At 38.3% G+C, this 20,384-nt stretch overlaps 1 protein-coding gene across 4 annotated transcripts in view; it reads left to right on the forward strand.

Annotated features, from left to right (window-relative positions):
• Positions 1–3,273: 3,273 nt before the first annotated feature.
• Positions 3,274–20,384, forward strand: part of LOC120568632 (zinc finger protein GLIS1) — a 44,764-nt gene continuing 27,653 nt past the window's right edge. For 2 of the 4 annotated variants that reach the window (XM_039816261.1, XM_039816264.1), the window contains exon 1: positions 3,274–3,384. The gene's annotated coding sequence lies outside the window, so the exon portion shown is untranslated. Of the gene's footprint in view, positions 3,385–14,992; positions 15,012–20,384 lie in introns of those variants that run through there. The other 2 variants (XM_039816262.1, XM_039816263.1) reach the window with 2 other exon arrangements.

A 20,384-nucleotide genomic window follows, 5' to 3' on the forward strand; every position in this document is an offset into this window, starting at 1 on the left:
CTGCGACCCCTCAGAATTACCCAAAGGTTGGAAACCACAGTGATAAAGTCAAAATGTATGCAAATAAATAACATAAAAATATAAATGAATTAAAAACACTGGATGAAGCCCATGTAAAATGTGGCTCTCAAATTGGTCTCTGCATCATCAGCACACTATTTACAGTTAAATGTTTAACATTTATTGAATTAAATTAGATTTTCACTTGAACTGTTGTGCTAAATAATGATACATGGATGCTATTGTCACTGTGGTATCAAATGCCTTTCTTATAGTAGACATTTTGAGATGTCACAGGTGGAAAAGCACAGGTGGAAATAATAAAATCAATGATGGCTGTATTCCATAGCTGCTCCAATTTCAGGGTCCTGGTGTTGTGCATGCTGCCTCACTGTCACATTGGCACACTTGAATAGAAAGGAGCCATGGTTAATGTTATTAGCAACACCTGTGCTTTTCCTGCTATGAAAAGTCAAAATGTTTGCTGTGAAAAAAAGGTGTACTCATATTTCTGAACAACTTTATTGCACCTGAGAAGGAAAAGAGACCAGGAAAGGATGTCAAGCAAAAGAGACCAAAACCAGCTGTTTTCTGTATCTAGTTAGGAGATAAAACCCCTACAATGTACCAATTTTTCATGCAGAATATGTTCTTTTGTGAATTGTTTTCGCTCATATGGTTCTGTTTTGAGCGCCGTCCCAGAGGACTTGTTTGCAGCTCTGTGTATCATCTCAGGAATCAGAACTACAACTCTAACTTGCAGTTTCACTGTGTAATCAGATACACAGATAAAAGGTTTCTGTGCCTCCTTTTTGTATTTATGTCAATCTTAACAGACCCAGATGTTTAAACAGGCTGTCATACAGTTTCTCCAAGTTTTGATGTGATTGTACAAATGTGGGAGGGACAAGGAGTTTACTTCACCTTATGAATGTGATGAGGGTAATATTTAGCTTTCATTTTTACCACAGTGTGCATTATACAGAGCTGACAGAGATACCATAGGAAATTCTGCGAGCGAAAAAACAGAATATGGTCAGTATTACTGCACTACAGAAATTATAGGGATACCACTGGAAATAATAATTGCAATACATTATATTATATTGGTTTGGCTGATGGGTTTGTCTAAAGTGTCTTACAATCTTTTTGCATACATTTTGAAGTTCATTGTCTTGTTCAATATCCAACACAACTATCATAATCATCCACACGACACCCAAATTTACCTGTCATCAAGCAACGACACTCCCATAGATTCCCTCTGTAAGGGAATTAAACAAGTAAATGATTGCATGAGCCCGGACTTTCTCCAGATAAATGCATATAAAACTAAGATAATTGCCTTTGTTGCAAAAGAAGGAAGGCTGAAACTAAGCGCTCTGAAAACCAAAAACCAAGTCAGAAATCTAACAGCCACGTCAAATCAATTACAAAGTCTGCATTCTACCAACTAAGAACCATAGCAGGAATCAGAGGATTCATGCCCAGGCAAGACTTAGAGAACCTAATCCAAGCTTTCATTTCCAGCAGGTTGGATTACTGTAACGGTCTTTTCTCAGGTCTCCAAACAAAGACAGAGAAAACTGAACACATCACACCAGTTCTCAGGTCTCTTCCAGCGTGTCAGAGAGTGCAGCTTAAAGTACTCATGCTGTTTGTCTATAAATCTCTCAATGGCTTAGGACCAAAATACATCTCTGACTGTCTTTTACCATATGAACCCCCTTGGTGTCTCAGGTCCTCAGGTAAAAGGCTGCTTACTGTTGCCAGAGTACAAACTAAACCTAGAGAAGCAACAAACTTCCAGGAGATTTTAGACTTGCACAAACTTTGCAACACACCGGCCCTATTTTTGTCAATAACCTAGCTTGGAAATTGGTAACTTAGCCTTCCAAGTGAATCTTTCCACCCACCTCGCCGCATTATTTTGAATATTTGTGGCTGCATGCATACAAAAACGTATCAAAATGAACAAAAGACAAATTATCAGTAGTAGCCCATAGAGGTCCAGAAGGTGGTGGTGGGGGGCGACCCTTCTGCCATTTTCCCAAATTCCAAATGAGTCACTGAGTATATATATAATTGCATTATCTTCCTAGAGCAATAACATTAAGGGCATCGCTTAGTGGGGTCCTCAATACAGGTAGTATTGGAAATGACATACTAAATATAATAGAAGTTGCTCTTGACTTGAATTTATAACTAAGTAATTGAACTTTTTATGTCTGAAGGGGATGTGTTATCATTTACTAATGCTTTATAGAGCAGTTATAAGCTATTGGTCACAAAAACTTTTCGGTTGCCAGGTTGTGATACTTCTTTCAAAATTTTATGTCGAGTTTAAAAGTAAAAAAAAAAAAAATGTAGTTCTATTTTATTACTTTTTCCACTTTCTCTTAAGCCATCACATTCGCAGTTATAAAGGTAGTTAATAAATAAAAGGTAATAAACCATTCAATTTACAGTTATAAATGTTAATTAAGGGTCAAGATGCACAATAAACCAACAGCGAATGTTAGCACATCATCTATGTTTAATGTTAATAAGTCATTAATAAAAGATTCAATAATAAGGGGGGGGGGGGGGAGCATTCAAATTAGCTCTACCTTTACCAGCTGCAATTTTAAAGTGATGTACACATTAATGCATCAATCATTTATTTAATAAATAATTTAATATTCTGCATAATTAGTACTTTTGGTACGTATGTATATGTTGATACGGTTGATACCAATGTACTACTAAGTACGATTTTGAATACAGGACTTTTACTTTAACAGCATATTTCTACACTTTGGTTTTGCTACTTTTACTTATGTAAGATCTGAGTACTTTTTCCACCTCTGTTAATGGCTTACAACAGATCTATGCAGCATTAGTAAATTATAATTAACCAGATTATTGACAAATAATTACAATCAAAAGTTTTTGGCTCAATGTGGTTATATTAATCAACCATTTATAAAAGGTGACTTACTGGAAGGTGGTCTCAAAAATCGTATTGGAATATTATTTGAAACTATCAGAGCAAAACCGCAGATGAAAGTAATGCTTAAAAGTATAGGGATGATGTCAAAGTATTGAGCTTTGTAGACATTCAGCTAAAACAATGTATTCGGTCATTTATTGTTGAAAAAGCACCACTAAGTTACACAGCAACTTTCATTAAGTGAATTAGCTGCTTCACATCTTCTGTTTATTAGGACTAGAAACATTTTTTTGCCCGTGCGTGCGTGCGTTTGTGCGCGCGCATAGCAGATGGAGAGCGTGAGCTCGCGGTGAAGAGAGCGCTGCTGTGACAGTGGGAAGCACAATCCGCGTACAGCCAGCGCGAGGCAAAGACCTACTAACAAGCTGTGAATAATGACTGGACGCAAAACGGTAAGAACAGCCCTCACAATGTCACCTTACTGTTCTTGTAATGTGTTTTGAATGTATAAAGTTTTAGAAACCGTGTTGCCATGGAGACAATGAAGATGGCACTAGATTGCTGTTGTATTTTAGTTTGTTGTAAACGTTTTAATGCGGATTTCGTGTTCCCACGGTTCAGTTTGATCACCTCAAAATCAGCTTTTATCTATTTTGACAATGAGCATGATGGGAAAAACAACAACAAGAAGTATTAAGATGTATACATCACTGTAAATGTTGGCAGTTGTCTGTAAACTCCTAAAGTAACTCCAGCTGGCACATGAACCATTGTTTGGTGGATTTGCAACAGCTTTTCAACCACTAGCATGCCAAGAGTTTATGATAGGCTAAATGAGGAAAAACCTTCCAAAATGGAGGAAATAGCTCTTGACTCTTGTTAAAAAAAATTTTAATAATCAGGTTTAGTTGTACCTCTGTATCGTGGATTACACAATAACTTGTTTTGATTGTGCAACAAGGATTTGAGGAAGGCAATTAATAGATTTGCCGCTCTATACTGTAGTGAACTCTTACCCAAATGTGATATTTTCCCCCTCTTATTACTTATGGGACTCTTCCATTCCACTCCTCTGCAGAGCACTGATTTATGTAATGTTGATGGAATGAAAAGTGCTGTGCAGGGGTTTTAGGGAATTTGGATTTGTGCTGAGTCACATAATTTCATCATATACCTCATTTAATCGTATATATGTGGCATTTAAAGGGGGTAATAAACAAGATTTGTACTGTTCCATAAAGCACTAAATGACTTAAATATGCCTTTGAGAGGTTGATCAGGTTGTTGATCAATGCTCAGCAATTATTTAACCAGATGCTCAGATTGTTTGTTCAAGTGCTCAGCTACGAGCAGGAGACAGCAGCGAGCCAAGATTTGATTCGCCCCAAAAATATTTGTTTGCCCTGGCAGTGTATCTCCACCTTGATTTCACACCAGGGGGAGAAAATAACAAAAGCATTTCAATTTTACTGTATTGTTTTCCTATGCTGACTTTTCAAAATGTAAACATCTGTTTCATAATGAAGTGAATTTATGAACCCCAAAACAGAGTCCATTGATCCTACAAGAGAGTTGCGAGGTTACTTGTCATTCATTGGTGACTAAATTAATTGAGTCAATTTGTCGCTGCACGTATGTGGCAAAAAAACAAAACAACATTGGGTGAGATGAGGACATATTGCCAGGGAAAGCACAGTTTTATAAGGCACACACATTTTGATGCAACACTTTTGTCCAGTTCATTCTTGACCTTAGAAACAGTCGTTGAATCTGCTGAAGACTGTGTGATGCCAACAAATGCTCCCAAACAAGCGAGTAAGTGAACCTCAAGTTTAGATGAATCTTCATGACCTTGGAAATAGTAGTTTGAAAAACTACCTTAACCACTTATAAGCTTTTTCTGGACCTTTCAACCACACAATCATCATCAGCAAATTAATTGTGACAACTCCGGAAAACCTGGAAGTGGACCTTGAGTTAAGATTATTTAGGTACTATTTTAAGATCCTGATCTCTTCCCTCAGTGACTGTGTTGGACCTGTAATCAGATCACTAATGGCCCATCCCCTGTTTTTAAGCACCTAGAAAGTAAGTAAGTAAGTAAGTAAGTGAGTAAAGTTTATTTATAGAGCGCTTTTCACACCACATTGAAATACATTGGATGAGGATAAAACATTTAAAAAGTCAAAGATAAATTAAGCCCAATCAACTAAAAGCTTGTTTAAATAACAGTGTCTTGAGTTGTCTTTTAAAAGAATCAACAGAATCAGCCACACTGAGGAGCAAGGGCAAGGCGTTCCAGAGTCTGGGGGCTACAGCCTCGAAGGACAGGTCTCCCCGTGTTTTATAGCAAGTCTTTGGGACCATTAAGAGACTTTGGCCTGCTGATCGAAGGGCACGGCCTGAGGAGTATGAGCGTAACAAGTCAGCAATGTATTCTGGGGCCTAACCATTTAAAGCTCTAAAAATTAAAACCAATATTTTAAATTCAATACGAAATTTAATAGGTAACCAATGTAGGGAGGACAAAATGGGATTGATGTGTGTCCTTCTGCCAGATCCTGTTAAAAGCCTTGCTGCAGCATTTTGAACCATTTGAAGACGATTTACAGCAGATTTGTTTAGAAAAATAAAAAGAGAGTTACAATAATCTAAACGTGAAGAGATAAAAGCATGAATAACCATCTCAAGGTCAGAGTCTGTTAAAATTGTCCTCAATTTTGCAATATTTCTTAGATGATAGAAACAATTTCTGACCAGAAGTCTCGAATGGCAGTCCAAAGACATTGAGTGGTCTAACCAGACACCAAGATTTCTAATGCTCGACTGGACAGTGGAGCTCAGAGAACCAAGATGTTGGATGATTGATGAAATGTTGTTGTCAGGGGCTACAATCAGGGTTTCAGTCTTTTTCGCGTTTAATTGGAGGCAATTACTAGCAAGCCACGATTTTACACAGGAAATACAGTCCAATAAATCCATTAGTTTGTGTAATTCAGAGTCATTGAACGAGCAATACAGCTGTATGTCATCTGCATAAAAATGGTATGACACATTGTTAAAGTTGTTCAAAATTTTTCCAAGAGGGGTAATGTACAGTAAGAATAAAAGTGGACCTAGGACAGAGCCCTGAGGAACACCATTTAAGAATGGAGTGGTTTCAGACAGTATACCATTTACATATACAGAAAAAGTTCTATCACTCAAGTAAGAGGAAAACCATTTTAAAACGGGCCCAACCACACCAAACTCTTTTTCCAATCTATGTAACAGTATTTTATGGTCCACTGTATCGAAAGCTGATGATAAATCCAATAAAACCAATACTAAAGGCAGTATCTTCCCGAGTCAGTAGCCATCTGAACATCATTTGACACTCTGAGGAGAGCAGTCTTCATCAAATGCATCTTTCTGAAACCTGATTGATTGTTATCCAGGAGTTCATTGTTAGTTAGAAAAGCTGTCAGCTGCTCAGATACTACTTTCTCCAAGACTTTTGAAAGAAAAGGCAGTTTTGATATCGGCCTATAATTAGAATGCTCCGCTGGATCCAAATTGGGCTTTTTTAAAATGGGGCTTATCACTGCCTGTTTATAATAGTTTGGGACGATCCCAGTGGAAAGTGATAGGTTAATAATTTTAACAACAAAAGAAGCAACAAGATCTATCACTTTAAAAAACAAGGATGTTGGTAATATATCCAATGGGCATGAGGATGGTTTCATCGTTTTAAGTAAGACCATGACACCATCTAATGAGACAGTAGAAAAGTTAGCCCAGTAGCAATTTGGGGTAGCTACCACAATTGGGCTCTCATCAGATGTTTTTACACTAATTTTAATTTCATTCACCTTATTAACAAAATATTTTAAGAAGTTGTTGCAGTCCTCAGTGGTGAAAACAGGCACCAAAGGAGTAGAGGGTGAAACAATATTCTGAATAATATCTGATACAGCTTTTGGATTTCTCTTTGAGGATTTACAAGATCAAAAAAATATTTAGATCTGGCCTGCTTCATCATTTCGTTTAGCGAGACAATAAGCTCCTTTAAATGCAGTCTGTGCACTTCCAAATTAGTGGATTTCCACAATCGCTCTACCTTGTGGCATATTCTCCTAAAGGAAGCAATCTCCTCATTTAGCCAGGGACAAGGATTTTTAGGAGAGGTCGTTTTGTGCTTTACAGGAGCCACTATGTCCAGAACAGACTGGCAATGGTCATTAAAGTGATTAGCAAGGAATTCTGCATCAGTTCAATCCTCAATAAATTTGGGCTGAAATAATTCAGAACATTTTTCAATAACATTTTGATTTATAATACGCCTTTTGGGCACCACTGTAAGAGCATCACTGACCACATTACAAGACACATTAAAGTATACACAGCAATGGTCAGTCACATGAACATCCATAACATTCAGGCAATTTATGTCTAGGCCAAAGGAGAAAACAAGATCTAAAGTGTGTCCGTTTTTGTGTGTAAAATCTTTGCGGTAGCACAAGAAATTAGAGAAAAACACCTAAATATTAGAACAAAAATGTTTTCATACTTGTCTGCCTCCACTTAAAGCAACACTATGTAACTTTTCCCGCTTCGGTCCCCCTACAGGTTGTCTCATTGGAACTACAGCTTGCGCTAAAAGTTACATAGTGTTGCTTTAAAGGAACAATTCAATAATTAGGGAACTAATATCTGCTTTCTTGCTGAAAGTAAACTTTAGATGAGAAGCTTAATACCACTCTCATATCTGTCCAGTGAATATTAAGCTACAGCCAACAGACAGGTTAGTTTAGCTTAACATAAAGACTGGAAACAGGGGGAAACAGCTAGCCTGGGTCTGTCTAAAGCAGCTCCTGTTGTCATAAGGGAATCACATTTGTATTACTATTTATTGATGAACAGTTTACATGTCTTCTGTTTAGGGTCTCGACTGGTTGTCTGGCTAAATCAGTCTGAATGCAAGACACCAGGAGTTTGCTGAGCCTTTTTGTCCTTAAATAAATTTTACAGACTCTGTGGAAAGTAACTAAGTACGATTACTCAAGTTCTTTACTTAAGTAGTTTTGAGGTACTTGTACTTTATACTTATACTGCTTTTCAAAAGGAAATACTGTAGGCTACTTTTGACTTAACTACATTTTCTTTGACAGACATAGTTAGCCTATTAGGTACTATTTTACACACAAAAAAACATATGATATGCTTTTATGATATGATGCAGTAATATAATACTAATCTACCTACGGGTACAAAAATGTATTTAAATGCTCCTGCATGGATTTGTTAGTGATAAAAACAGAATAATACAATATGCTATAATAATAACACACTTTAAAGGTCCCATGACATGGTGCTCTTTGGATGCTTTTATATAGGCCTTAGTTGTCCCCTAATACTGTATCTGAAGTCTCTTTCCCAAAATTCAGCCTTGGTGCAGAATTACAGCCACTAGAGCCAGTCCCACAATGAGCTTTCCTTAGGATGTGCCATTTCTGTGTCTGTAGCTATTGAGGAGGAGAGAGAGGGGGCAAGGTGGAGTGTGGGGGTGTGGCCTTGACCAACTGCCACTTTGCTCGTTTGAAAGCCATGATGTCTCTCTCTCTCATGGGTGGGCCAAATTCTCTGGTCGGGCAAAGCAGAGAAAGGGGAGGTATATAGCTTATGACCTCATAAGGAGAAGATTCCAGATTGGCCCATCTGAGCTTTCATTTTCTCAAAGGCAGAGCAGGATACCCAGGGATCGGTTTACACCTATCACCATTTCTAGCCACTGGGGGACCATAGGCAGGCTGGGGGAACTCATATTAATGTTGAAAAACCTCATAAAGTGAAATTTTCATACCATGGGACCTTTAAAAGGGGCCAAAATGAGTATTTTTACTTTTCACAGTTTAAGTACATTTTGTTGCAAATTCAGAATGTAGAAGAAACTAATTAAGTTCATGAAAGTAGAGAAAAGTTGGATTACTGGAGCACTTTTGTTTATGTAATCTTGTTACACCCTGTTCTTACTACTTGCATAAAACCAGCTGATGAAAACACCTGTTAAGACAAATTTTCTTTTGTTGACTTTTAGTAAATTTTATTGAAATGTGAGCAACATTTGGATGAATGCACTTTATTACTGCAATTCCCTCTGGTGACCAGTAGAGTTCATTTAAAGTCACAGCTTACTTACTAATACCCCTTTAATACTGATGTTTACAAAGATGACCTAATGTATTTAATTAAGGGCTCAAAGTCAAGAGACTCCAATCATATGGGACTTATTAATGTTAGGCAAGAAACACATTTACTTTCTCTTACATAAATATTTGTTACCATGAAAAAAAAACTGCCTGGAGTCTGAATTTGTCACATCCGATCTCATGGTAGTTTGAACTGCTGTTTTATGACAGCGGTGCCTTTGTTCATACTGATGAAATGGTTCGCCACTTGTTTTTCTCAGCTGCCCAGCCCCTACATACCTTTCACGAACATTAACAGTGATTGTCCTACAAGCAAAGCTCATTTTGGTTTGGTTCAGAAATATTATTCCTGGCTGAGAGGTGCGTGCTCTTTTGCAACACCCAAGGGTGACAGAGCTAGGTAATAGGACCCGCTGTAAGTAACAGAGTTAACTGTTTCAACATTGTTTCTGGTGTGTGTTAACTGCAGGCTAATGTCTTTTTAAATTAAATTTACTTGGTAAATTATTTCATGTCCCAGAACTTTTCTTCTTAGCACAGTCCAGTAAATTAGTGGGATTATAAAAGTTGCATTTAATGCACAGAGGGTAGTTTATCTTTACATGATGATTATAAACTCCAGACTCTTGTTCGGGGTTATTCTCACAATACATGAAGTAGCCTCTTTGATTTCATTCCATATTTAGTCGCAGGCAAACCCTTTCGTTTTCCTGGTTGAATGATTTGTTGGACAGTGGTGGAAGAAGTATTCAGGACCTTTAATTAAAGTTGCAATTCCACAATGTAAAAATATTACATTACAAGTTAAAGTCTTGCATTTAAACCAATAATGTTCTTTAAACCTACATTGTGTAATTTTTTGAGTTGATTCTTAGCAAAAACCCCTTTGTTCTTTCACAAATATGTGCTCATTCATGTGTAATTACTTCCACCAAATAATCAAAGTATTCTCGTAAGTGTAGAATCTGCCAGTTAGAATCATTCAGAATACATACTAGCGAGTCGCTCGAATGATGGCAGCCATGTTGCGCCTCCATCTTTAAAATACATTAGCCAAAGAGGGACATACCTCCGACTTTCGCCCTTTTACACTCAGTGGCACCCTGCACCGTGACGAATGCCAGGGGGAGATTACTCGCCAGGGAAGCGGAAAAGAGAATTAAAACGACAACACGACAGGCAAAGCAAAAAGACCAAAGTTAATATTGGAGTGGCTAGAACAACTGCGTGTAAGTGATGGAGATACTAAGAGCTAATTTCGGGTTCGGCCACCGTAGCAGTTAAAACACAATCGGAATGGGAGGGGCTAGAAAGTAATATTCAGTTGGTTGTCATATACAATTTCACTGCTAGATGGGAGAAATTCTTACACAATGTAGCTTTAACTGCAAATTAACCAGTAACTACAACATCACATAAATGTTGCAGTTCTCCGGGAGAAAAAATAGCTAATGTTAGTTAGCTTAAGAAGACACTTTTTTGCTTCGAAGGGGATGGTACCTGGTCAATAACAGGCTTTCAGGATCTCAGGCATCTTTCGGAGAGGATTATCAAACTTGAAAGCAGCAGGAAAACAAGGTAGCTAATCTTGACTGACAACTGACAACTGACAACGTAAACAAATGGGGAATTGAGCAGTTTAATGTTAACAGCAAACTGAGGAACGTTATATGCCCTGTAGGATTATCATGTGTGTTAAACTACGTGTGGAATGTGAAAAATAGCACATTATGTCAAATTGTGTAATTTTCTGGTTTAGGATCTGTGCAAAGTATTTGTTGCCCCATGTGTTGGTGTCCTGATTAATGTAAGTCCAATATTCTCTCTCCTGTTTGCTCTGTTTTTAAATATTTGTCTCTTTATTTGCTAAATGCCCCACTTTATTCACCAGCTGGTCTTCATCTATCTGCTGTTTGGTGTTGGGCAGGTGTACAGTGGGTTTATCAGAGCTTTTTTTTCTGAAAACAGCTGCCTGCTGCTGAAAACTGTGTTGATGAGAGCAGTGAGAGTGAACCAATATAGTAAAGATGTGGGCCGCACAACCGAAATAATTATACAAAATAGACAAACTCTTTTTAAACTGTAGAGTTGGTGGTCATTCTCTGTGGGTTTGCAACTACAAGCGACCCCTTCAATGTTCACTGGTACTGGCTGACTTGAACCCAAAAGCACAACAATGAGACAGAGTTTGTAAAGAAAGTTTTGTTTTTTAACAAATCCGAGGAGGGGCAGACAGAACCCAGGTCCAAAAAACAGAGTCAGAACAGGCAAATCAGGAAAATAAACTAAGTAACACTGGAGACCTTGGCAGTAAAACAAAAGGCAATTTGACAGGGACTAAGTGAGAGTGGACTGGTATATATGGTGAGGGACTAAGTGAGAGTGGACTGGTATATATGGTGAGGGACTAGGTCAGAGTGGACTGGTATATATGGTGAAGGACTAAGTGAGAGTGGACTGGTATATATGGTGAGGGAATAAGGTGAGAGTGGACTGGTATATATGGTGAAGGACTAAGTGAGAGTGGACTGGTATATATGGTGAGGGAATAAGGTGAGAGTGGACTGGTATATATGGTGAAGGACTAAGTGAGAGTGGACTGGTATATGGTGAGGGACTAAGTGAGAGTGGACTGGTATATGGTGAAGGAATAAGTGAGAATGGACTGGTATATATGGTGAAAGACTAAGTGAGAGTGGACTGGTATATATGGTGAAGGAATAAGTGAGAATGGACTGGTATATATGGTGAAGGAATAAGTGAGAATGGACTGGTATATATGGTGAAGGACTAAGTGAGAGTGGACTGGTATATATGGTGAGGGAATAACAGTCCTTCCAGAAAAACGCGGAGTTTTTTTGTGATTGTTGCGGGCAAAAATCCTTGATTATGCGGCACGTTTTCTTAAAAAATGCGATGCAATATGCGGGATATTTATGCAATTTTATGCGATGAAATTGCAGGAACTTGCAAAAAATGCGGGAAAGTGCGGCATATTTGAAAAAATGCGGCCCCCGCATGAATATGCGGACTTTGGTTGATTATGCATTGAATTATGCGATCGCATAATCACGTTTTTCTGGAGGAACTGGAATAAGTGAGAATGGACTGGTATATATGGTGAAGGACTAAGTGAGAGTGGACTGGTATAATGGTGAAGGACTAATTAGGGAATGGGCTGCAGGTGAGGAGGGGAAACCAGGTGTGCATAATGAGCTGATAGCCAGGCCTGAGGAAGAGGCAAGATCTGAAATGACAGGAGAGTTAGTGATAAAGCATAACCAGATGAAAACAAACTAAGAGTTGGTAAACATTTGTTTTACATTTTAATATAACAAACATTGATTAACACAGCTTTAAGAAGGAGATGCACCTGTGCGTTCTTAGACAGTTTGATAACCTCTTCATTCTACTTTATGAAGACCTGTTTTTTGTTCCAGAAAAGTTGAGAAAAGAAAAGAGATAAAGACACACAGCTTTTAAAAAGGATAATACATTAAAGTTAAGTCGTTTTTTTTCCCATGAGGTCTTAAGTGGGAGGTCAGAGTTGCAGTTTGATTAAATCAGTGCAGCAGCAGCAAACTATATTACAGCATACATATTGGTAAATAAACTCAACAAACAAGAGGATGAAACAAAATGAGAATATTATTATGGTAAACTTAAAAGTATATGTCTTACAGAGCATGTAGTCACAGCCAGTAGCAACATAATGTAGGCTACTGTTTTTGCATGAGTTAGTGTTGAGACGCGTACACTAAAGAGAGGGCCATGTAGAGGGAGTTGTTGCAATAAAGTTTAAATATTATTACTGGGAACAACCTAAAACTAACATACAAGCATAAATAATAGAGCAGTTAAATTAAAGAGATCTGTCAAGATTAATGACGCCTTGCAGAATCGGCAAAGCAGATGTAGCCTACACATAGCTTTCCTCGTTTCATCTGCTCCCAGAGGAAAAAGGAATTTACATTTCAAAGTTTTAGTACAAAAAATAAGAGGAGGGTTTCAAAGGATTCAGATGTCCTGTTGGAAACACAGGGAGAAATGTTTAATAGGAACTAAAATGTAAAATGTTTTCAGTGTTGCTCGGACCGAAAACTGTTGTTTTAGCAGGAATACATGTTGTAAAGTTACAACCCTAACCTGGAACAAGTGTATTTTTACAGTGTTCATTCATATTTGAGTGATTTAATAAGCTTTTTATCATTTAACGTACTCTCTTGGCTTCATTCCCTCCCTCCGATTCCAAATGTATTTGCAATATCACTCCAAAACTTTCAAGGTCTTTTTTTTAGAATCTACTGTTGTGTGCTAACAGTGGTATGGCACAAAAATCAGGGCCTTTTCAATACATCCATTGTCTCACCTGTAAAAATAACTAAATCAGGAAGCAAGGAAACGCATGCATCAGTACTGGTTATTAGGTTATTCAGTAGTGTTTGTAACGCAATTTAAGAAAGTATTCTTTTCAACATACTGTACTTATGTTTGTATGACAAAGGTGAAATACCATTGCACTCTGACCTCTACACTGAAGCTGCCAGTATGCTTCTTCAGAACAGGTTGTCGGATGGTCGAATAGCTTCAGAAATCTCCTTTCAGTATAAAAAAATTGAAAATGACTGCTTGAAATTACTTTTAGTAGCCACTTTATGAGCGTACCTTGTCTGACATCCTCAATAACGTGAGCAGCTGTTCTCAAACTCTGTTCGCTTTGGGAAAAAAAAAAACTTCAACCTAGCAAGCTACATGCTGAAAATAGCAAGTGCCTTCCCGAGACCATTTTGCAGAGGCATTGTCGCAGTGTCCGGAGCTTAAGACAATTGCAATTGGTTTAAAGAAATGCCATCAACCCAGATTGTTTTTTTTCCCCCTATCCCAGAATGTATCTGTGGTGTATAGCCAGACCTTACTCCACAGCGCTGTGGAGTAAGGTCTGGCAGTGCGAGATTACTCTCTGTGTGGCTGTTTCTCAAACTGAAGGCAATGCTCCTTCATTCATCAGCAAGCTAACTATGAAAGTATTTTGGGTAGTTAGCCACGTTACATACCAATATTAAACCACTATGAAACACTACTGGCAATTTTGTCAAGGGCTGCTTTTCCTCTGATTGTTTTCTCTTTGATGATGTTTGTTGTTGTTGTTTTTGTTGCTGATTTTTCTTTTATGGTAGCTGTATTTTACTTAGTTTTTTAATGACACAATTGCTTCAAAGTTCACCGTTCACCTGAGAACTAGTGGACTAAACCATGTGCACCTTTTAGAGGGGGGAGGCTTCTGAGCTCTAATATTATTTTGGGTACATGAAATAGTCCGTCAAACTATTCATTCAGCCAACAATAACTTAGTTCCACTATTCCCCTCACTACTACACTCCTGTCTGCTAGTTGTGTAAAATGAATTCTCCCATGACATCATATGGAGTGCTGCATGAAGAGCTGGAAAGTATTGCTTAATATAGTCCTGCCTGATCTGAGCGTAGCTTGATAAAAATCTACTAGATGCAAAACATAATCTATTTTCATAAGATTCCACAGACCAGATACCACCCAAAATTTGTTTTAAAAGACACGTAGGAGTCAGTTAGTAGTACCCACCACACCAGACTCAACCCATTGCAGAAGAGTTTTAACAGACGTGTTGTCAAGCTGCTCCTATTTCAAGACGTTGGCAGGCTGTTGGGTCCAACTTCGAGTCCATAGGCGCTGCTGCTGTTGGCCCTGCTGTATCTGGTTCACGGACTCTGCTCACACTGTCTTGTGGTTTGGACTGAGCGACTGTCATTTCACTGGAATTTCCTGCCATCTGCGCTCAGTCAAAGTTTCTCACAGATGCACACCTGCTAGTAAATCTTTACGTCTGCCAGGAGGAGAGCACGGAGGGATAGGTGAGCACTGATGAAGAAAGAGGGAGAGATCCACTCCAACCTTTTGGCTTCAGTTTAGAAATAATGAAAAAAAAACTCACTTGTTTGTGTAGGAAATGTGATTTTGTTTGAAGACAGCACTATTGCTGAGACTGAGACAGAACTATGAGAGAGCCTGTGTTAACACCAACCTAAGAAAATAACAAACATTCACATAGACTGGCACTCATAAGTAATTTCCTGCACTTTCGGACTCATGGTTATATTTATTTGTTACGAGTACTTAAGAATTATTTTAAAGAAAAGTTTGATATTTTGGAAAATATGTTTATTCGCTGTCTTGCCAAGAGTTAGATGGTTAGCTTAGCTATGCATAAATACTTGAAACAGAGAGCAACAACTAGCCTGACAACTAGCACAGATTTAGTATTCCTGCATGTATTATGTACATTAGTGGCTGCTGCAGAGGCTGATTCTGGTTATTATGACAATGGCCTGTGGCACATTTGTTTATAATAGGTCTACCAGAAACTAAACTAAACCAGAATCTGAAGCTGTTTGGGGCGCTTTTACCACGGGACAACAGGCAGTTGACTATTTTGCCTAATGGTAGTCTGTTCTTGGTGTTTCGGGTGTTTCCCGTAAACCAGAGTATATTCCACCGATGTTTCTGACCGTGAGTTGCTGTGACTTAGGTACGTGACGCAGCTATGTCATGACAGTTGTATTGCTCAGGACTCAAGGAAGCGCAATGTGAGTGTGAAGTTGATGAGATGAGCGATTCTCGAGAAAGCTGCAAGCAGCAATAGAACAGGCCAAGCAACTGGCCCATTCCGAACAGGCATGTTTTGAACGGTCAGTGCACTAGTGTGAAAAATTTAAGAAAGAACATCCTGTAAAAATAAACAATAAGAAAAACTCTGCTGTAATGTGGGATACACTAGATTTCACATTTCTGAAAGCGTTATTTAGAGTATTAACACTCTTACCATAGAAGAAGAGCCCCAGGAGGATCACTGTGTCTAAAGTTACCAGTAATTCAAGCCTCTTGCAAAGATGACATGCATGATTTCTGATCCAATAACACATTCTTATTTTGTGCAACATGAGACTGTGTTATTCACCTGCTGGTTTTACTTTGACCCAAACTGCCTCTCAAAATCTGGCAAGTGCCAAAGAATTTTTTCTGGCAACAATCGAAAAAAACAAAGTAGCCTGCAGTATTATAGAATTGGGAGTGTTCACACATCAATGATACAAATGATCACATTTATCAAAAAACACTGAGTTTTACAAAGTCTTCAGCACAGTGGAGCCATACTGATCACGTACATGACTTGAGGTCAAGCAGGGTTAAAACACTTATAGGATGTGTGCATGCTTCAGGACATTGTTGATATATTGAGGTGGACGATACCACAAAGTATCCCACACATAGACTAATTTGTGGCGATGCGCCCACACAATCAACACCGGCCACCACGTTTTTTTTTTAAACGCTATTTAAAACACAAAGCATATTCGCTCAGCTGCATTTCCTTTCCCTGCTCTCCCTCCGTCACTCACTCTCTCACATAGGCTACACACACACACACACACACAGCCCCTCCCCTCCGTGCACACGGCGTCTGTCTCCATGAAAACGAGAGAAGACGGCTGGCGAAATTCACAAGTTCACAAAAGGTGAACACTCGTGAACACCTTTACACAATCACATATTAAAAACTGCTATAAAAATATTTTATATTCTGAATACAATGTTGTCTGTGTGTTAATATTGGAGTCCAGACCCGACTCTTAGCAAACAAGCGTTTCCGCCTGCTTTAGAAAGTTAACTAGTCTAGGTAAAATGCAGTTGGGTTGTCAAGGTCAAAACACTATATAGCAGCTGTGAATCAAATAAACTTATTATAAATAATGGTATGTCATTTCTTTACTCTTACACTGAATGTTTGCTGCTTCAATCCAGATGAGTATTGAAAAGTATTTTCCGTGACTGAAAAAAGCACGTGTTGAGGATAAGGACCAGCCTGAAATCAGTCTGAAACAGAGCTGAACAGTCTGACCAGTGTAATTAGTTATGTTATTAATTTGTTTACAATATTTTCAGGCTTCAATCAGTGCTGCTCAAGCAGAAAGACAGGGTCAGGGAGAGAAAGAGATAGATTTGTTAGGCATTGAAGAAAAAGTAGGAGAGGAGGATAGCATCCAACAGCGTGTCCTCCTTTGTTTTTGATACTTGATTGTTAAGAAAATAAGTATTTTACCCCCCTCCCTCGATGTCCCTCGATTGGATCTTGATTTGTGGCTTATTGTTCAGAGGGAATTACTCAGAAGCAAATACCTTTTGCCTTCCCCTCCTGCATCATGTCTGTCTCTTCCAGCTGGAGTATCAATATAACCAGGGATGGAAGAGTAATCCCCTGCTCTATTTGGGTTTTACATTCCTCACTTCATTTTCAAGCTGTTTTTCCACAGTCATCAGTGGTTTTGTCACCTGGACTTTGCAAAAAGCCTCAAAATTTAGACATGACTTAGTGGCATTGGCATCAACATTGAAATAGTATTGCGGCAGCTTCTGAAAACTCACTTGGATGGTGCAGAGATTTTTGCTTGATATGTCTTGGAATTTCTGGAAAACTTGTCATCGGCACCTTTTTCTGTAGACTTGGCTGCAGGAATCAGACTGGCACACCAAGTCGTCATGTCCAGAAACGAGGTAACAACTTGCAGGCCCCTCATGAGTGACATTGATGTCTTCAGACTCCTGGAACACCTGGACGTTGGAGTGACCTTACTGTCCACAGGTGTTTGACTTCCTGTTTGCACTCGAGGTCAACGTTAAGTTCTCGTTCAAGCTTTTATGTGAAACTCAGCTTCACAGGTCATTCAGTCTTCATATATATATATATATATATTGAGTTTGTTCTCAGCATTATTCACATGAATGACTTTGTACTCAGTCCAGTTTTTTTTTTTTGGGGGGGGGGGGTATCGTTCACCTCTAATGAACAGTCTGTTTCATTGTGCAGCTCTGCAGCTTTGAGGGGTCAGGTCAGCAGCTTCAGGTTGGGCCTCCAGTATAAATAAATGTTTCAGGAGGCTCTACCTCATGATCCTCTTCTCAGCTGAAGCGGTTTGACAGCTTGTGTTGCTGTGAAATCTTTATAGTGGTCAAAGACGCAACAAAAACAGAACATTTTGCTCAGCTGTTATGCATATTACATAGAAAGTACAGCATGTTTTGGAAGAACAAACTCCTCTCCATATCCTATAATAGTTTGACCTAAATTGACCCCCTATTGTTTGAACATAAAATCAAGCTGTTCATCCCAGAGCGGGCAGGACTGTGCTCCCAACTCATGTGTTTGATTTGAAAAGATGACGTTTATCTTTTCTTTGCATTACTTCTTTGACCAACTTTCTTTTTGAGTCATGCCATATACACTAATGTATTCAGAGTTGTGTCTTCTGTATGGAGATAAGGATAAGGTAAGCTAAATGTGCAGGAATTTCCAAACAGTTGCTATAAAAAAAGATTGTCTGTGTAAAAAGCCTCAGCTGTAGTGGTGGATGAAAGAAAAAAAGCATTGCTGTTTACGAGGGTCAAGAAGCCTGAAGGTTTGTGTGGTTTCACACTTAATGTGTAACTGAATTAGGTGATGAAAACTCTCTGGGACACAGCTACAGATATATAGTATAGTGTGTTTGTGTGTAGATTATTGTATTTTGACATTACATTCCATTACAATGCATTGGTTTGTCCAAATCAACAGTAAGTACAACCTCATCACACACTCATTGAGGCCAGTACTGAGTGTAAAAGAACTAGAAAATATATTGGACGGTATTTTTTTTAAGATATACAATTTGAATAGGTATCTCTTAGATGTCTTGGTCCCCATAACCAGGTTTAACAATTTAAAAGAATAAACTTGAGTGCTCTTAGCTATACAAACTACATTAGGGTAACTCCTTGTTACTTAATGGTTTGCCAATACCAACATATCTGTAATAAGCTAAAATTGGCTGATTTTATTTGCCATACCAGTATGTCAGTTGGGCTTAAATCAGAATGAAAGTTTATGTCTGCATTTTGTAGACAGACTTATGATGATTGTTTTTCAAATGCAGTTTGGAGACTTCAGGTGGGTAGTGAGAAAATGTTAGTGCTTATCTGCATATATTAATGACTTGATGTTAGTAAAGCTGTTGCTTGGTATTTGAGGATATTGAGAGTGTTATAAAGAGTGTGGAGGTAACAGGGGAAGCAGCGGTTGCCCTAAAGCTTTGAGAAGTGGAATTTTATCTGCAAGGTTTGTTTACCTGAAATGTTTGAAAAATTGTGTCTGGGGAAAATGAGTAAGTAATACTCGTCTGTCTCTGAAAAACTACTTTTGCTTTTAATCTCCACCTGCACAGTAGCCTACAGTCCCTCCAGAAAAACGCGATTATGCGATCGCATAATTCAATGCATAATCAGCCAAAGTCATTTTTTCAAATATGCCGCACTTTCGCCGCATAAATTGCCGATTTCCGCGCAAAATATGCGGTGCTTGCATGATTTCATAATCCCCGCATTTTTGTTGCAAAAAAGTCACATATATCTTAGCAGAAAGTTGAAAAAATGTTGCGTTTACTTCACACAAGAGCAGCCATTTTCCCCTGTTGCCATGGGAACGTTATGAAGTGACGTAATTACGCGACGTGAACATCATCGAAAAGCAGGTGTTGGAGGTTGAATTTGACATGTACTTTGAGTCTTTTAAGTTGGTATCCAATAAGAAAGCTATCTTAATATCTGATATTATCTGAAATCTCTTTGTTTAAGTGCTCCTGCTGTCTATATTATTAACGATTTTTAAAAGTCTGTCTCTTTTGTATCTTTTATTTCCCTCTGTTTAGACTATTACTTTTAGTTTTACTTTAATATTATATTATTTGTATATATTTTTGTATCTTATTTGTTTACTTATTGCAATGACTGAATATTCAATTCAATTTCAATTCAATTTTATTTATAGTATCAAATCATAACAAAAGTTATCTCGACACACTTTACAGATAGAGTAGGTCTAGACCACACTCTATAATTTCCAAAACCCCAACAATTACAGTAATTCCATCAAGAGCAAGCATTGGCAGTGGCTATCGCGACAGTGGCGAGGAAAAACTCCCTTTTAGGAAGAAACCTCGGCAGACCCAGACTCTTGGTAGGCGGTGTCTGACGGGCCGGTTGGGGATGTGATGAACAGTGCCAATAATAGTCACATTAAAGGTCACAGTGACTTCGAATATCTGTAAACTATTTTAGGAAATTAAGTTTAAAAAAAGCAGGGTGTTGGGGGAATCACTTTTTCTTCTCTTTTTCATCAAACCGCAGTTTTTGCAAGT

The sequence above is a fragment of the Perca fluviatilis genome, chromosome 11, assembly GCF_010015445.1.
Source record: "Perca fluviatilis chromosome 11, GENO_Pfluv_1.0, whole genome shotgun sequence".
NCBI classification, from domain to species: domain Eukaryota; kingdom Metazoa; phylum Chordata; class Actinopteri; order Perciformes; family Percidae; genus Perca; species Perca fluviatilis.